Genomic DNA, 20538 nt, shown 5'->3' on the forward strand with positions numbered 1-20538 from the left:
GAGGAAAAATTGAATCATTTGGAACATTAGGTATAATTTATGCTATACTATCAATTGGACTAATAGGATTTATTGTATGAGCACATCATATATTTACAGTAGGAGTGGATGTTGACACACGAGCATATTTTACATCAGCAACAATAATTATTGCTGTACCTACAGGAATTAAGGTATTTAGATGATTAGCTACATTATATGGAACTAAATTCAAGTTCAATCCACCATTATTATGAGCTCTAGGATTTATTTTCCTATTTACAATTGGTGGATTAACAGGATTAGTATTAGCAAATTCATCACTTGATATTGTATTACATGATACATATTATGTAGTAGCCCACTTTCATTATGTATTATCTATAGGAGCAGTATTTGCAATTATAGGAGGTGTCATTCAATGATATCCACTATTTACAGGATTAACTATAAATAATACATGATTAAAAATCCAATTTACAATTATATTCATTGGAGTAAATTTAACATTCTTTCCTCAACACTTCCTAGGATTAGCAGGAATACCTCGACGATACTCTGACTACCCAGACGCATATACATCATGAAACGTAGTATCAAGAATTGGGTCTACAATTTCTATTGTAGGAATCATTATATTCATTGTAATTATATGAGAAAGAATGATTACAAACCGAGCAATTATATTTAGAGCTAACATAAGAAGATCAACAGAATGACTACAAAATAACCCTCCTGCAGAACATAGTTACTCAGAATTACCATTAATCTCTAGATTCTAATATGGCAGATTAGTGCAGTAGATTTAAGCTCTACAAATAAAGGTTTGACCTTTTATTACAAAATATTTATTAATGGCAACATGATCAAATTTATCTCTTCAAGATGGAGCTTCACCATTAATGGAGCAATTATCATTCTTTCATGATCATACTATGGTCGTATTATTATTAATTACAGTAATTGTAGGTTATGCCCTAAGTTATATATTATTTATTGCCTATACTAACCGTAATATACTTCATGGACATTTAATTGAAACAATCTGAACAGCTTTACCAGCAATTACATTAATTTTTATTGCCCTTCCATCATTACGACTATTATATTTACTTGATGATTCAGTAGATGCAATAATTACAATTAAAACCATTGGACGACAATGATATTGAAGATATGAATATTCAGACTTCATAGACGTAGAATTTGACACTTATATAACACCAGAACAAGACCTAGAAAATGATGGATTCCGACTACTAGATGTAGATAACCGAACAATGCTACCAATAAATACAGAAGTACGAGTATTAACAAGAGCATCAGATGTTCTACACTCATGAGCAGTTCCTGCATTAGGGGTTAAAATTGATGCAACGCCAGGTCGGTTAAATCAAGGAACATTCACAATAAATCGACCTGGATTATTCTTTGGACAATGCTCAGAAATCTGTGGAGCAAACCACAGATTTATACCAATTGTAATTGAAAGAACTTCAGTAAATTTATTTATTAAGTGATTATCTAAGATAATTTAAGGAGTTAGTTAAAATAAATAACATTAGAGTGTCAATCTAAAGTAACTAAAAAAAATTAGTACACCATGAAATTCATCAGATGACTGAAAGTAAGTAATGGTCTCTTAAACCAAATAATAGTAAATTAACGACTACTTCTGATGGGGAAAATATATCCAAATCCCTCAAATATCCCCTCTTATATGATTCTCACTATTCATTATATTTTCAGCTACATTAATCTTGTTTAATCAAATAAACTTCTTCTCATTTAAACCTAACCTTATTAAAAGAGCAGAAAAAGGAACAATTGAAATAAAAAACTTAAATTGAAAGTGATAACAAATCTATTCTCAACATTTGACCCATCAACTAACATCTTTAATTTATCATTAAATTGAACTAGAACATTTCTAGGACTATTATTAATCCCATCACTATTTTGACTTACACCATCACGAATTAACATTATCTGAAATAAACTAAATTTAACCTTACATAATGAATTTAAAACACTTCTTGGACCAAAATCATTTAATGGAACAACATTCATTTTCATCTCAATTTTTATTATAATATTATTTAACAATTTCATAGGATTATTCCCTTATATTTTTACTAGAACAAGACATTTAGCATTAACATTTGCAATTGCCCTACCTATATGGTTAAGATTTATATTATTTGGATGAATTAACCATACTAATCATATATTTACACACCTTGTACCACAAGGTACACCGCCTGCATTAATATCATTTATAGTACTAATTGAAACAATTAGTAATGTTATTCGACCAGGTACATTAGCAGTACGGTTGGCAGCAAATATAATTGCAGGACACTTATTATTAACCTTATTAGGAAACACAGGACCATCTATAGCAATAAACTTAATCTCATTACTAATTATTGGACAAATACTTCTATTAATTCTAGAATCAGCAGTAGCAATAATTCAAGCCTATGTTTTCTCAATTCTAAGAACTCTATATTCTAGAGAAGTATATTAAACCTATGTTAACAACTCACTCAAACCACCCATTCCACTTAGTAGACTATAGACCTTGACCATTAACAGGAGCAATCGGAGCAATAGTCCTAGTATCAGGACTAGCAAAATGATTCCACCTATTTAATAATAACTTATTCATAATTGGATTTGGAATTACCCTACTAACTATAATTCAATGATGAAGAGATGTAGTACGAGAAGGAACTTATCAAGGATTACATACAGGATTTGTATCAATTGGATTACGATGAGGAATAATTTTATTTATTGCATCAGAGGTATTATTTTTCGTTTCTTTTTTTTGTGCATTCTTTAGAAGAAGATTAGCACCAACAATTGAACTAGGAATACTATGACCTCCAATAGGAATTCAACCCTTTAACCCTATACAAATTCCATTACTTAATACAGCTATTCTTTTAGCATCAGGAGTAACAGTAACATGAGCACATCATAGTTTAATGGAATCTAATCATACTCAAGCAGTACAAGGATTATTCTTCACAGTGTTATTAGGACTATACTTTACAATACTTCAAGCATATGAATATTGAGAAGCACCTTTTACCATTGCAGATGCAGTTTATGGATCAACATTCTTTGTTGCAACAGGATTCCATGGTTTACACGTAATTATTGGAACAATCTTTTTATCAACATGTCTACTTCGACACTCAATAAATCAATTTTCACCAAGACATCACTTTGGATTTGAAGCAGCAGCATGATACTGACACTTCGTAGACGTAGTATGATTATTCTTATATATCTCTATTTATTGATGAGGTAGATAATTGTTTTTCTAGTATAAATAGTACATTTGACTTCCAATCAGAAAGCTTGATATAAATCAAGAAAAACAATTCTAATTCTATCAACAAGAGTTTTCATTAGATTTATTATTCCAATAATTGTTATAATCCTGGCAACAACACTATCAAAAAAATTAATTAATGATCGAGAAAAAAGATCACCATTTGAATGTGGGTTTGATCCAAAAAGATCAGCACGAATACCATTCTCAATACGATTCTTCCTAATCGCAGTAATCTTTTTAATTTTTGATGTAGAAATTGCACTAATTCTACCAATTGTAATTATTTTTAAAACTTCAGACATTATAATCTGAACAGTATCAATAATATTTTTTATTCTAGTTCTATTAGGAGGACTATACCATGAATGAAACCAAGGAGCATTACAATGAGCAGAATAAAGGGTTGTAGTTAAATATAACATTTGGGTTGCATTCAAAAAGTATTGATAATATCAATGAACCTTAAATAGAATAAGAAGCGAAATATTGCAGTCAGTTTCGACCTGGAAGATTGGTATGTACTACCATTATTCTTATTAATTGAAGCCAAAAAGAGGCGTATTACTGTTAATAATATAATTGAACTATAATAGTTCCAATTAAGGAAATGTAAAGCCAATATGAAAGCTGCTAACTTTTTATATTAGCGGCTAAACTCCGTTAACATTTCTAAAATTTATATAGTTTAAATAAAACATTACATTTTCACTGTAAAAATAATATATCTATATTTATAAATACTTAAAAGTAAAAATACTTCCTTAACATCTTCAGTGTCACGCTCTAATTATAAGCTATTTAAGTAAACGAAAAACAATATTACCAAAATAAATATTCAAAAAATAAAAGTTAAAAGATAAATCTTGAAATTAGAATCATATCAACCTTGAATATAACCAATTAAATAAATAAATAATCTATATAAACCTTGACCACCAAGTAATTCACCTCAACCATAATCAAATGACTTAGATGAATATAACCTATTTTTAAAGGAATATATCTAATAAACTTAGTTGAAAGAAAAGGTATAAATCATATAGAACCAGCAAATCTAACAAAAGAAAGTATACTTAAAGAAAATAAATTATGAGAAAAATCAAAATTAGAAATAAGATAACCTAAATAAGCACCTAAAATAACAACTGTAATAGTTAAAAACTTTAAATAATAAGGTAAAGCAATCACATGAGGAATAGGAAAAATTAATCAAGATAAAAGACTACCACCAAAAACAGCAACAAACAATAGACCAATTATTCCAAATGAAATATAATAACCCTTATCATCAAAAGAAAATCTAGAATAAAAATTATTATCACCAGATATTGAATAATAAAACAAACGAAAAGAATAAGAAGCAGTTAAACCAGTAGAAAAAAAATAAAGAAAAAAATTAAACAATTAATTCATCTTAAACAAACCATCTCAAGAATTAAATCCTTTGAATAAAATCCCGCTAAAAAAGGTATTCCACACAAAGATAAACTAGAAACATTAAAACAAACTGAAGTTAAAGGTATGAAATTAACAATTGATCCTATAAAACGAATATCCTGAGAATCCTTCAAATTATGAATTATTGAACCTGCACATATAAATAATAATGCCTTAAATAAAGCATGAGCCAATAAATGAAAAAATGCAAGCTTTGGATAACCTATAGCCAAAATTCTTATTATTACACCAAGTTGTCTTAAAGTAGAAAGAGCAATAATCTTCTTTAAATCAAACTCAAAATTAGCGCCCAATCCAGCCATAAATATAGTTATACAACCAATTAAAAGTAAAAATCAACCACAATTATAAGTATCCAATATTGGTCTAAAACGAATTAATAAATAAACACCAGCAGTAACAAGAGTAGAAGAATGAACTAAAGCAGAAACAGGAGTAGGAGCTGCTATAGCAGCAGGAAGTCATGAAGAGAAAGGAATCTGAGCTCTCTTAGTTATAGCTGCTAAAACAATTAATATAGTAATGAGCTTTATTTCAAAAGAATTAGAAATAAAATCATAATAATAAATATAATTTCAACCACCAAAATTTAACATTCATGCAATAGAAATTAAAATAGCAACATTACCAATACGATTAGAAAGTGCAGTTAATATACCAGCACTATAAGATTTTACATTTTGATAATAAATAACTAAACAATAAGAAACTAAACCTAAACCATCTCAACCTAATAAAATTCTAATTAAATTAGGACTAATAATTAAAAAACCTATAGAAAGAATAAATATTAAAACAATAATAATAAAACGATTTATATTCTTTTCACCAGATATATAATCCTCTCTATAATAAATAACCAAAGAAGAAATATATATAACAAAAGATATAAAAATAAGAGATATTCAATCCAAAATTAAAGTTATAACAACTATAGAACCATTTAAATTGAAAAGCTCTCACTCAACAAAAACTCTATAATCAATTATTAAATAATAAATACCTAAAATAAAAATTATAGTTCTCGAAATAAACAAAGAAAAAAAACTCAAAGAACAAATAGAAAATAAATTCACGGCCTAAGATGAAAAACTTCATATCATTGATTCCACAAAACAATATTTTTAATTAAAATACTTAAGCAAACTAAACAAAGAAATATTCACCCTTTAAACAGAGAATATTTAAAGGCAATCAATGTAAAAGTAAAAGATGATATTCACGAAAATAACCAAGAGAACAAGTATAAACACCAGAATAATAATTCCCATGCTGAGAATAAGAATATATATACAAAGTATAAACAGCTCTAAAAAAAGATAAAAAAATCAAAGCAAAGAATCTAAAAGAAGATCAAGATATAATTCTATTTAATAATCTAATTTCACCTACCAAATTTAAAGAAGGAGGAGCAGCCATATTTGATGATCTTAAAAGAAATCATCATAAAGCCATTCTTGGCATCAAATTAATTATACCCTTGTTAATTAATAATCTTCGTCTACGTAAACGTTCATAAATAATATTAGATAAACAAAATAAAACAGAAGAACATAAACCATGACCAACCATTAGAGAAAGAGAACCTACACAACCTCATCAATTCATAGTCATCAATCCACCAATAACCATTCTTATATGAGCAACAGAAGAATATGCAATTAAAGACTTTAAATCAACCTGACGAAAACAAATAAATCTTACAATAACACCCCCAGATAAACCTAAAGACAATCAAAAATAATTAAACTTTAAACCCAAATAAGAAATAACCTTTATAACACGAAAAATACCATAACCACCTAACTTTAATAAAACACCAGCAAGAATTATTCTACCTGAAATAGGGGCCTCTACATGAGCCTTAGGAAGTCATAAATGAACCAAAAACATAAGTATCTTAACTAAAAAAGCCAAAATTATAAATACATAAAACATAAAATAATAAGAACCAAAATCAACCAATAAAGGAAAATATAAAGTATTAGAAAAATCATAAACCTTAAATAAAACTAATAATAAAGGTAATCTAGCAACCAAAGTATAAAAAATTAAATAAACACCAGCCTGCAAACGCTCAGGTTGATAACCCCAACCCAAAATTAAAAGTAAAGTAGGAACTAATCTAGCCTCAAAAAAAATATAAAAAGAAAGAAGACTTAATCTAGCAAATGAACAATAAAGCATAATTATTAAAATCAAAACCATAAAAACAAAAAAATTAGAATGATATGAACTTAAATAAACTGAACCTCTAGCAGTGATTATTAAAGAACAAATCCAAAAACTAAGTAAAATTAAACTAAAAGAAAAATAATCAATACCAAAATAATATCTAATTATATTCAAATCAGCATATGAATAAACACAAATTATAAAAACAAAACCCGACAGAAACATTAAAGAATGAACCAACCATCAACAATTATTTAATAAACAAAGAGGGATCAAAAAAATAGTTATAAATAAATACTTTAACATAAAGATAAACCAAAAGAATTAAAAAAATCATTACCATGAGAACGAATTATTGAAACTAAAATAGAAAGACCTAAAGCACCCTCACAAACAGAAAAAACTAAAAAAATAACAGGAAAAAAATAATCATAATCAAACTCAATAAGAAAAACAATAACTAACATAAATAAAGAAAGAACAATATAATCTAATCTCAAAAGAACCATTAATAAATGTTTACGTTTAGAAGAAAAAACATAAACACCAGCAAAATAAATCAATAAAGAAGTAAAAATAGAGAATATAAACATTAGTTTTAATAGTTTAAAAAAAACGCCGGTCTTGTAAACCGGAAATAAGTCCAGCCCCCACTTTTAAAACTTCAGAGGTGGAAAAGCTTCCATCATCGGTCCCCAAAACCGGTATTTTAAATAAACTAACCCCTGAAATGATCAAAATAATAATTATATCATTATCAAATGTAATAAATATTAATTTTATTAAATTAAGACACCCAATATCAATAATGCTTTTTATTATCCTTCAAACCTTCCTAGTTGGATTAATAACAGGAACAATAATAGAAAGATATTGATTATCATATATTTTATTTTTAACATTTCTTGGTGGTATACTAGTATTATTTATTTACATTACAAGAATTGCATCAAACGAAATATTTCAGCCTAAATCAATCACTATAATTATTACATTAATAATGTGAGTATTTATCATATTAATATTAATTATTCTAGATATATCTATATTTATAGACTTTTTCAAAAACACCGAAACTATAAATATTGATAATTCAATCAATTATCAAGAAATAACAATATCTTTAGAAAAATTATATAATAGACCAACATTCATTATTACAATAATAATAATAATTTATTTATTTTTAGCACTACTAGCAGTTGTTAAAATCGCCAATATTAATCAGGGACCTATTCGTAAAATAAGATAATTACTAATGAATAAACCCTTACGATTAAGACATCCTTTAATTAAAATTATTAATAACTCTTTAATTGATTTACCTGCCCCAACAAATATTTCATTTTGATGAAATTTTGGATCCCTATTAGGGTTATGTTTGGTAATTCAAATCGTAACTGGACTATTTTTAGCTATACATTATACAACAAATATTGAAATAGCATTCAGTAGTGTAGTACACATCTGCCGAGACGTAAATAATGGTTGAATTATCCGAACCTTACACGCAAATGGAGCATCTATATTTTTTATTTGTATTTACTTACATGTAGGACGGGGAATTTACTATGGATCTTATATATATATATACATACCTGAATAATTGGTACAGTGATTTTACTTTTAGTTATAGCAACTGCATTTATAGGATATGTCTTACCCTGAGGCCAAATATCTTTTTGAGGTACAACAGTAGTTACTAATTTATTATCACCAATCCCATACTTAGGAACAGATTTAGTCCAATGAGTATGAGGAGGATTCGCTGTTGATAATGCAACATTAAATCGATTCTTCACATTCCATTTTGTATTGCCATTTATTATTGCTGCTATAGCAGCAATTCATTTATTTTTTCTTCACCAAACAGGATCTAATAATCCTCTTGGACTAAATGGAGATATTGAAAAAATTCCATTCCATCCATACTTTACCTTTAAGGATTCTATTACATTTGTAATAATAACATCATTATTAATTATACTATGTTTAATTAATCCTTACCTATTAGGAGATCCAGATAACTTTGTACCTGCCAACCCATTAGTAACACCAGTTCACATTCAACCAGAATGATATTTCCTATTTGCATATGCAATTCTACGATCTATCCCTAATAATTTAGGAGGTGTTATTGCATTATTTTTATCAATTAGAATCTTAATAATTTTACCATTTTATAATAAAACACCATTCCGAGGCATTCAATTTTACCCTATTAATCAAATTTTATTCTGAATTATAGTAGTTGTTGTATGCTTACTAACGTGAATTGGTAAACGATCTGTTGAAGAACCTTATATTATAACAGGTCAAATCTTAACAATTATTTACTTCACATATTTCTTAATTAATGTCCATGTCGCAAATGCATGAGATAAATTAATTAAGGAATAAAGTTAATTAGCTTAGGAAAAGCATATGTTTTGAAAACATAAAATTATAAGTTTAACTCTTCTATTAACTTTTCTCAAAAAATTTCACTAAACAAATGAGATAAATAAAATCTTTAAACCAACAAAGAAAATAAAAAAATTCAAAGATAAAAGTAAAAAACTTTTTCAAGCTAAGTACATTAATTTATCATAACGGAACCATGGTATTGTTCCACGAACCCAAATAAAACCAAAAGATATAATAGCAAGCTTAATAAAAAATATAAAAGAATAAAAATCACCGCCCAAAAAAATTAAAGCCAATAACATTCTTATGAAGACAATTCTAGTATATTCAGCTAAAAAAATTAAAGTAAAACCACCCGCACCATACTCAATATTAAATCCTGAAACTAACTCAGATTCCCCTTCAGCAAAATCAAAAGGAGTACGATTAGTTTCAGCTAAGCAAGAAGCAAAACAAGCTAAAGCTAAAGGAAAAGAAATAATAATAAATCAACAATAAAGCTGATAGTTTATAAAATCAAACATATTAAAACTACCAATTAAAATAATTAAAGACAATAAAATTAAAGCTAAACTAACTTCATAAGAAATTGTTTGAGCAACAGAACGAAGAGAACCTAATAATGAATAATTTGAATTAGAAGATCAACCAGCAATTATAACAGTATAAACACCTAATCTAGTACAACATAAAAAAAATAAAAATCCATAAGAAAAAGAACACATATAAGTTAAATAAGGAAAAATTACTCAAACGGCTAAAGAAATCATTAAATTAAAAACAGGGGAAAAATAATAAAGTAGGTAATTAGATATAATAGGAATTGGCTGCTCCTTACAAATTAACTTAATAGCATCTCTAAATGGCTGAGGAATTCCAACAAAACCTACCTTATTTGGACCCTTTCGAATCTGAATATAACCTAAAACCTTACGCTCTAATAAAGTTAAAAAGGCAACACTAATTAAAACACAAATAACCAATAAAAGAAAATTCAAAATAAATATAAATAAATCATAAAGTATCAATACTATTTGTAGAAAAAATCTACATAAATGAATTCTAAATTCAACACATTAATCTGTCAAAATAGTAAATAAATTAATATTAATCAATATAACAAAAAATATTTTAACCATATGGTCCTTTCGTACTAATATGGATTAACAATCTTAGGATAGAAACCGACCTGGCTCATGCCGGTCTGAACTCAGATCATGTAAGAATTTAAAGGTCGAACAGACCTAATCATTGGGCTCCTGCACCCAAAATTTTTCTTAATCCAACATCGAGGTCGCAATCTGCTTTGTTGATATGAGCTCTCAAAAACAATTACGCTGTTATCCCTAAGGTAACTTAATCTTATGATCATAAATTATGGATCAAAATAACAAACATAAATAAATGATATAATAATGAAGAGTTTATCTATTCTTCATGTCACCCCAACAAAACATCATCATTAAATATAGAAAGACAAACAAAAAACTATATAAAAGTAAAATGTCAAGCTCTATAGGGTCTTCTCGTCCTAAAGAAGAATTTAAGCCTTTTGACTCAAAAGTTAAATTCAAAAATTTATTAAGAGACAGTTGATTTCTCGTCAAGCCATTCATTCCAGCCACTAATTAAGAGACTAATGATTATGCTACCTTTGCACGGTCAAAATACCGCGGCTCTTTAAAAATACGCTCAGTGAGCAGGCCAGACCTCAAAATATAAACAAGAGGACATGTTTTTGATAAACAGGCGGAAATCAATTTTGCCTAGTTCCTTATAATAAGTTCACAAGGTAGAAATTTCATACAAATAAATATACTAATTCTATCATTATTACAAAAATTTTAAAATTAAATTAATAATCTTAATAAAAAACCTAAAATATTTATAAAATCAAAATAAAAAATAATGAACTAAAACGTAATCTTAAAGATAGCTGGTTTAAAGCTTACTATTATATTTCTATAAAATAAATTATAGGTTATTAACTTCAAAGCTTATCCCTTAAAGAATAAATAAGTTAATATTTTTACTTAAAAAATTAAATAAAAACAAATAACTTTAAAAAATTAAATTTTTTCTTAAGAAACTAGATATCTTGGGAAACGATTAACATCTCATTTCTATAAATAATTTAATAATAATTATGATACATTAACTATAAATTATTTATAAATCAACCCAAATCGAGACAAGTAAAATAAATACTAAAATTTTGATAAACCCTGATACAAAATGTACAATAAATAAAATCTACTTAAAAAAATTTAAAATAATATTTCATAAAACACTTACATTACCAATAAACTATAATTTAAAAAATCAATTCTATAATATATACTAAGACAAAAATACAATAAAATTATTTATATTAAATAATTAAATAAACAAAAAATAAATATAATAAAATAAATAATCAAGATATCCTGATTTGCACAGAAAAATTTTCAGTGTAAATGAAACACTTTACTAATAAGTTATATCTTGAAACTCTTCCTAGATACACTTTCCAGTACATCTACTATGATACGACTTATCTCATCTAAATTGAAGCTACTTTAAAATAAAATAGAATAATCAATAATGAGAGCGACGGGCGATGTGTACACATCTCAGAGCCAATATCAGTTAAATTAAATAAATTAAATTACTATTGTAACCCACCTCCTCTTAACTATAAGCTGCACCTTGACCTGATATATTTTATAATTATAAATCTTGAGAATTATAACTCTAAAAAGATTCTCTGATAACGGAGATATACAAACAAATAAATTAAGTAGAGTAAATCGTGTATTATCAATCATGGGGTAGGTTCCTCTGAATGGAATGAGATACCGCCAAATTCTTTGGGTTTAAAGACCTTAACTAATAGTACCCTGGTAAATATAATTAACATTTAAAATAATAGGGTATCTAATCCTAGTTTATTATTTAAATTTCACAGATTCATAAAAAGGGCCACAAATAAATTTTAACATTTCACCTTACAAATTTATATTTCAACCCTAATAATATAAACAACTGTTTTAACCAATAATATTCACTTGTATCAATCGTATAACCGCAGCTGCTGGCACGAATTATGCCGATACTAAATCAATTGCTAAATCCAAAATCACTTGGTAATTAAATCAAATTACTGCAAAAAGAACATTTAGTCTAACAAAACTTACATATAATACAAAGAAAAAGTGAATAAACAAGCAAGAATAAAACTTTTAACAATAAAAAATAAGAAAATTTTAAATCTATTAATTCAGGAAAAAATAAAAGATTCAAATATTTAAAGAAAAAAAAAGAAAAAAACCACAAACATTAGCAAAAAAAAAAGAAACGCCTCTATGTATGACCACAACAACTTCTCTATTATATATAATTAAAGATTAATATGGAACATGTATAGCAATAAATGTATTATATTCTTTCTTATTTAATCTTTCTTTTCACTAATAAATAAAGAAAGATTAAATAATATAATAAATATATTTTATACAATTATGTAATTTAATATAATATGTTATTAATATGAATTCTTTTTTTTATATTAAGTTAACTTTCATATATATTAGTTAAATAATCTAATTATAGATAATTTACATAATTATATTATTATAATTTATATAATTATTTATATTAATTATAATATTTTATATTTAAATTAATAATTTTATTTATTATATCCAATTATAATAATATTAAATATTAAATTACATATTATTATATATATTATATTATAATAACCTATTTTAAGCTAAAAACATAAGTAGCTATAATCCTAGGTAAATAATTGCATTAAAATAGTCAATTGATAATGGTAAGATGAACTTATAATACTTTAATTTCAATTAAATGTAATATATTAATATAAATTATTTGTTATATATATATATATATATATATATATATATATATATATATATATATATATATATATATATATATATATATAAAATGAGCAGGATAAATTAATCCTAATTAAACAAAATAATATATAAAAGAATTTCAAAAAAAAACTTTCGATTTATATATTAAATAAATGAAGTGCCTGATTAAAGGGTTACCTTGATAGGGTAAATAAAGTAAATAAAATTACCTTCATTAAAATTACATAAGATAGAATTAAACTACCTCCTTTAGTATCAAAAACTAACGTGCATCATAAACCTTAATGTAAAAAGGTAAGCTAAACAAGCTAATGGGTTCATACCCCATTTATAGAGGTATCAATCCTCTCCTTTTTAATGACCAACAACTCTACAAAACTTCTCTTCCTATCAACATTAATGATAGGAACGATCCTGTCCATTTCATCAAATTCCTGATTTGGGGTTTGAATAGGACTTGAGATCAACTTACTTTCATTTATTCCGCTCCTAACAAGAAATAAAAATATAATAATAAATGAATCATCAATTAAATATTTTATTGTCCAAGCAATAGCATCGACAATATTATTATTTTCAATTTTGCTGATTCAAATAAAATATCCCATGGGATGGGAAACAGAATTTATCCCATCAATAATAATTAGATCTAGACTATTATTAAAGATTGGAGCTGCACCTTTCCATTTCTGATTTCCAGAAGTTATAGGAGCATCAAGATGAAATAATTGTTTAACATTAATAACATGACAAAAAATCGCCCCAATAATGGTCTTATCTTATTGTATTCAATTAAGAACTTTTATTTGAACAATTATTATCTTAAGAATTATTATTGGGGCAATAGGAGGTTTAAATCAAACATCCTTACGACAACTTTTAGCATATTCATCAATCAGACATCTAGGTTGAATAATTAGATCATTAACAGTCAGAGAAAACATCTGAGAACTATACTTCATTATTTACTCACTATTAAGATTAATTATAGTTTTATTATTTAATCAAATTTATTCAGCCAGAAATATAAAAACCGAAATTAAATTCATAATATTCTTATCTTTATTATCTTTAGGTGGACTACCACCATTCCTTGGATTCTTACCAAAATGGATTGTAATACAATCATTAATAGAAAACAATATAACAACTATTATAACTATTATAGTTGTATTAACTACAATTACACTCTACTACTATATACGTATTAGATTCTCAGCTCTAATTATATCATACACAGAAAATTCGTGATCTATAAAGATAAAGTCCCAAAAATCAAGAATCATTCTTCCTATAACTGTAATAATTTCAACAATAGGATTGATTTCAACATCAACCTTAATTTCATTATACTAAGGACTTAAGTTAATCAAACTAATAACCTTCAAAGTTATAATTAAAAGAATAATCTTTTAGGCCTTAGTAAAATTTTACACCTCTAGAATTGCAGTCTAGAATCATAATTGAATATAAGACCTAAATATGATAAGAGAGAAAACATCTCATAAGTAGATTTACAGTCTACCACCTAAAATTCAGCCATCTTACCGCAAAAATGATTATTCTCAACAAACCATAAGGACATTGGTACTTTAACTTCATATTTGGAGCATGAGCAGGAATAGTAGGAACATCAATAAGAATACTTATTCGTGCTGAACTTGGCCAACCCGGATCTCTAATTGGGGATGACCAGATTTATAATGTTATTATTACAGCTCACGCATTCGTAATAATTTTCTTTATAGTAATACCTATTATAATTGGTGGATTTGGTAATTGACTTGTTCCACTAATAATTGGTGCACCAGATATAGCATTTCCACGAATAAATAATATAAGTTTTTGATTACTACCACCTTCACTAACCCTTCTTCTTACATCTTCTATAGTAGATAATGGTGCTGGTACAGGATGAACAGTTTACCCTCCTCTAGCAGGAGCTATTGCACACGGGGGTGCATCTGTAGATCTAGCTATTTTTTCACTGCACTTAGCAGGTGTATCATCTATTCTTGGTGCAGTGAATTTCATTACAACAGCAATTAATATACGATCAGAAAGTATAACTTTAGATCAAACACCTTTATTTGTATGATCTGTAGCTATTACAGCATTACTTCTCCTTCTTTCACTTCCAGTTTTAGCAGGAGCTATTACTATATTATTAACAGATCGAAATTTAAATACATCATTCTTTGACCCTGCAGGAGGGGGTGACCCAATTCTATATCAACATCTATTTTGATTCTTTGGACACCCAGAAGTTTATATTTTAATTCTACCGGGGTTCGGAATTATTTCACATATTGTATGTCAAGAAAGAGGAAAAATTGAATCATTTGGAACATTAGGTATAATTTATGCTATACTATCAATTGGACTAATAGGATTTATTGTATGAGCACATCATATATTTACAGTAGGAATGGATGTTGACACACGAGCATATTTTACATCAGCAACAATAATTATTGCTGTACCTACAGGAATTAAGGTATTTAGATGATTAGCTACATTATATGGAACTAAATTCAAGTTCAATCCACCATTATTATGAGCTCTAGGATTTATTTTCCTATTTACAATTGGTGGATTAACAGGATTAGTATTAGCAAATTCATCACTTGATATTGTATTACATGATACATATTATGTAGTAGCCCACTTTCATTATGTATTATCTATAGGAGCAGTATTTGCAATTATAGGAGGTGTCATTCAATGATATCCACTATTTACAGGATTAACTATAAATAATACATGATTAAAAATCCAATTTACAATTATATTCATTGGAGTAAATTTAACATTCTTTCCTCAACACTTCCTAGGATTAGCAGGAATACCTCGACGATACTCTGACTACCCAGACGCATATACATCATGAAACGTAGTATCAAGAATTGGGTCTACAATTTCTATTGTAGGAATCATTATATTCATTGTAATTATATGAGAAAGAATGATTACAAACCGAGCAATTATATTTAGAGCTAACATAAGAAGATCAACAGAATGACTACAAAATAACCCTCCTGCAGAACATAGTTACTCAGAATTACCATTAATCTCTAGATTCTAATATGGCAGATTAGTGCAGTAGATTTAAGCTCTACAAATAAAGGTTTGACCTTTTATTAGAAAATATTTATTAATGGCAACATGATCAAATTTATCTCTTCAAGATGGAGCTTCACCATTAATGGAGCAATTATCATTCTTTCATGATCATACTATGGTCGTATTATTATTAATTACAGTAATTGTAGGTTATGCCCTAAGTTATATATTATTTATTGCCTATACTAACCGTAATATACTTCATGGACATTTAATTGAAACAATACTGAACAGCTTTACCAGCAATTACATTAATTTTTATTGCCCTTCCATCATTACGACTATTATATTTACTTGATGATTCAGTAGATGCAATAATTACAATTAAAACCATTGGACGACAATGATATTGAAGATATGAATATTCAGACTTCATAGACGTAGAATTTGACACTTATATAACACCAGAACAAGACCTAGAAAATGAAGGATTCCGACTACTAGATGTAGATAACCGAACAATGCTACCAATAAATACAGAAGTACGAGTATTAACAAGAGCATCAGATGTTCTACACTCATGAGCAGTTCCTGCATTAGGGGTTAAAATTGATGCAACGCCAGGTCGGTTAAATCAAGGAACATTCACAATAAATCGACCTGGATTATTCTTTGGACAATGCTCAGAAATCTGTGGAGCAAACCACAGATTTATACCAATTGTAATTGAAAGAACTTCAGTAAATTTATTTATTAAGTGATTATCTAAGATAATTTAAGGAGTTAGTTAAAATAAATAACATTAGAGGGTCAATCTAAAGTAACTAAAAAAAATTAGTACACCTTGAAATTCATCAGATGACTGAAAGTACTTAAATTGAAAATGATAACAAATTTATTCTCAACATTTGACCCATCAACTAACATCTTTAATTTATCATTAAATTGAACTAGAACATTTCTAGGACTATTATTAATCCCATCACTATTTTGACCTACACCATCACGAATTAACATTATCTGAAATAAACTAAATTTAACCTTACATAATGAATTTAAAACATTTCTTGGACCAAAATCATTTAATGGAACAACATTCATTTTCATCTCAATTTTTATTATAATATTATTTAACAATTTCATAGGATTATTCCCTTATATTTTTACTAGAACAAGACATTTAGCATTAACATTTGCAATTGCCCTACCTATATGGCTAAGATTTATATTATTTGGATGAATTAACCATATTAATCATATATTTACACACCTTGTACCACAAGGTACACCGCCTGCATTAATATCATTTATAGTACTAATTGAAACAATTAGTAATGTTATTCGACCAGGTACATTAGCAGTACGGTTGGCAGCAAATATAATTGCAGGACACTTATTATTAACCTTATTAGGAAACACAGGACCATCTATAGCAATAAACTTAATCTCATTACTAATTATTGGACAAATACTTCTATTAATTCTAGAATCAGCAGTAGCAATAATTCAAGCCTATGTTTTCTCAATTCTAAGAACTCTATATTCTAGAGAAGTATATTAAACCTATGTTAACAACTCACTCAAACCACCCATTCCACTTAGTAGACTATAGACCTTGACCATTAACAGGAGCAATTGGAGCAATAGTCCTAGTATCAGGACTAGCAAAATGATTCCACCTATTTAATATTAACTTATTCATAATTGGATTTGGAATTACCCTACTAACTATAATTCAATGATGACGAGATGTAGTACGAGAAGGAACATATCAAGGATTACATACAGGATTTGTATCAATTGGATTACGATGAGGAATAATTTTATTTATTGCATCAGAGGTATTATTTTTCGTTTCATTTTTTTGAGCATTCTTTAGAAGAAGATTAGCACCAACAATTGAACTAGGAATACTATGACCTCCAATAGGAATTCAACCCTTTAACCCTATACAAATTCCATTACTTAATACAGCTATTCTTTTAGCATCAGGAGTAACAGTAACATGAGCACATCATAGTTTAATGGAATCTAATCATACTCAAGCACTACAAGGATTATTCTTCACAGTGTTATTAGGACTATACTTTACAATACTTCAAGCATATGAATATTGAGAAGCACCTTTTACCATTGCAGATGCAGTTTATGGATCAACATTCTTTGTTGCAACAGGATTCCATGGTTTACACGTAATTATTGGAACAATCTTTTTATCAACATGTCTACTTCGACACTCAATAAATCAATTTTCACCAAGACATCACTTTGGATTTGAAGCAGCAGCATGATACTGACACTTCGTAGACGTAGTATGATTATTCTTATATATCTCTATTTATTGATGAGGTAGATAATTGTTTTTCTAGTATAAATAGTACATTTGACTTCCAATCAGAAAGCTTGATATAAATCAAGAAAAACAATTCTAATTCTATCAACAAGAGTTTTCATTAGATTTATTATTCCAATAATTGTTATAATCCTGGCAACAACACTATCAAAAAAATTAATTAATGATCGAGGAAAAAGATCACCATTTGAATGTGGGTTTGATCCAAAAACATCAGCACGAATACCATTCTCAATACGATTCTTCCTAATCGCAGTAATCTTTTTAATTTTTGATGTAGAAATTGCACTAATTCTACCAATTGTAATTATTTTTAAAACTTCAGACATTATAATCTGAACAGTATCAACAATATTTTTTATTCTAGTTCTATTAGGAGGACTATACCATGAATGAAACCAAGGAGCATTACAATGAGCAGAATAAAGGGTTGTAGTTAAATATAACATTTGGGTTGCATTCAAAAAGTATTGATATTATCAATGAACCTTAAATAGAATAAGAAGCGAAATATTGCAGTCAGTTTCGACCTGGAAGATTGGTATGTACTACCCTTATTCTTATTAATTGAAGCCAAAAAGAGGCGTATTACTGTTAATAATATAATTGAACTATAATAGTTCCAATTGAGGAAATGTAAAGCCAATATGAAAGCTGCTAACTTTTTATATTAGCGGTTAAACTCTGTTAACATTTCTAAAATTTATATAGTTTAAATAAAACATTACATTTTCACTGTAAAAATAATATATCTATATTTATAAATACTTAAAAGTAAAAATACTTCCTTAACATCTTCAGTGTCACGCTCTAATTATAAGCTATTTAAGTAAACGAAAAACAATATTACCAAAATAAATATTCAAAAAATAAAAGTTAAAAGATAAATCTTGAAATAAGAATCATATCAACCTTGAATATAACCAATTAAATAAATAAATAATCTATATAAACCTTGACCACCAAGTAATTCACCTCAACCATAATCAAATGACTTAGATGAATAATAACCTATTTTTAAAGGAATATATCTAATAAACTTAGTTGAAAGAAAAGGTATAAATCATATAGAACCAGCAAATCTAACAAAAGAAAGTATACTTAAAGAAAATAAATTATGAGAAAAATCAAAATTAGAAATAAGATAACCTAAATAAGCACCTAAAATAACAACTGTAATAGTTAAAAACTTTAAATAATAAGGTAAAGCAATCACATGAGGAATAGGAAAAGTTAATCAAGATAAAAGACTACCACCAAAAACAGCAACAAACAATAGACCAATTATTCCAAATGAAATATAATAACCCTTATCATCAAAAGAAAATCTAGAATAAAAATTATTATCACCAGATATTGAATAATAAAACAAACGAAAAGAATAAGAAGCATTTAAACCAGTAGAAAAAAAATAAAGAAAAAAGTTAAACAATTAATTCATCTTAAACAAACCATCTCAAGAATTAAATCCTTTGAATAAAATGCCGCTAAAAAAGGTATTCCACACAAAGATAAACTAGAAACATTAAAACAAACTGAAGTTAAAGGTATGAAATTAACAATTGATCCTATAAAACGAATATCCTGAGAATCCTTCAAATTATGAATTATTGAACCTGCACATATAAATAATAATGCCTTAAATAAAGCATGAGCCAATAAATGAAAAAATGCAAGCTTTGGATAACCTATAGCCAAAATTCTTATTATTAAACCAAGTTGTCTTAAAGTAGAAAGAGCAATAATCTTCTTTAAATCAAACTCAAAATTAGCGCCCAATCCAGCCATAAATATAGTTATACAACCAATTAAAAGTAAAAATCAACCACAATTATAAGTACCCAATATTGGTCTAAAACGAATTAATA

The 20538-nt window shown here is 27.1% G+C and overlaps 2 long non-coding RNA genes across 3 annotated transcripts in view; both read left to right on the plus strand.

The window, feature by feature from the left end:
- LOC126267575 (uncharacterized) overlaps window positions 1-20538 on the plus strand; it is a 59245-nt gene that overhangs the window by 22757 nt on the left and 15950 nt on the right. The window lies entirely within an intron of this gene.
- Window positions 1989-18676, plus strand: LOC126267579 (uncharacterized). Its single transcript, XR_007549038.1, has 2 exons — window positions 1989-3171; window positions 18493-18676. It is a non-coding gene; the product is annotated as an uncharacterized LOC126267579 (long non-coding RNA).

The sequence above is a fragment of the Schistocerca gregaria genome, chromosome 4 (assembly GCF_023897955.1).
Source record: "Schistocerca gregaria isolate iqSchGreg1 chromosome 4, iqSchGreg1.2, whole genome shotgun sequence".
NCBI classification, from domain to species: Eukaryota; Metazoa; Arthropoda; class Insecta; order Orthoptera; family Acrididae; genus Schistocerca; species Schistocerca gregaria.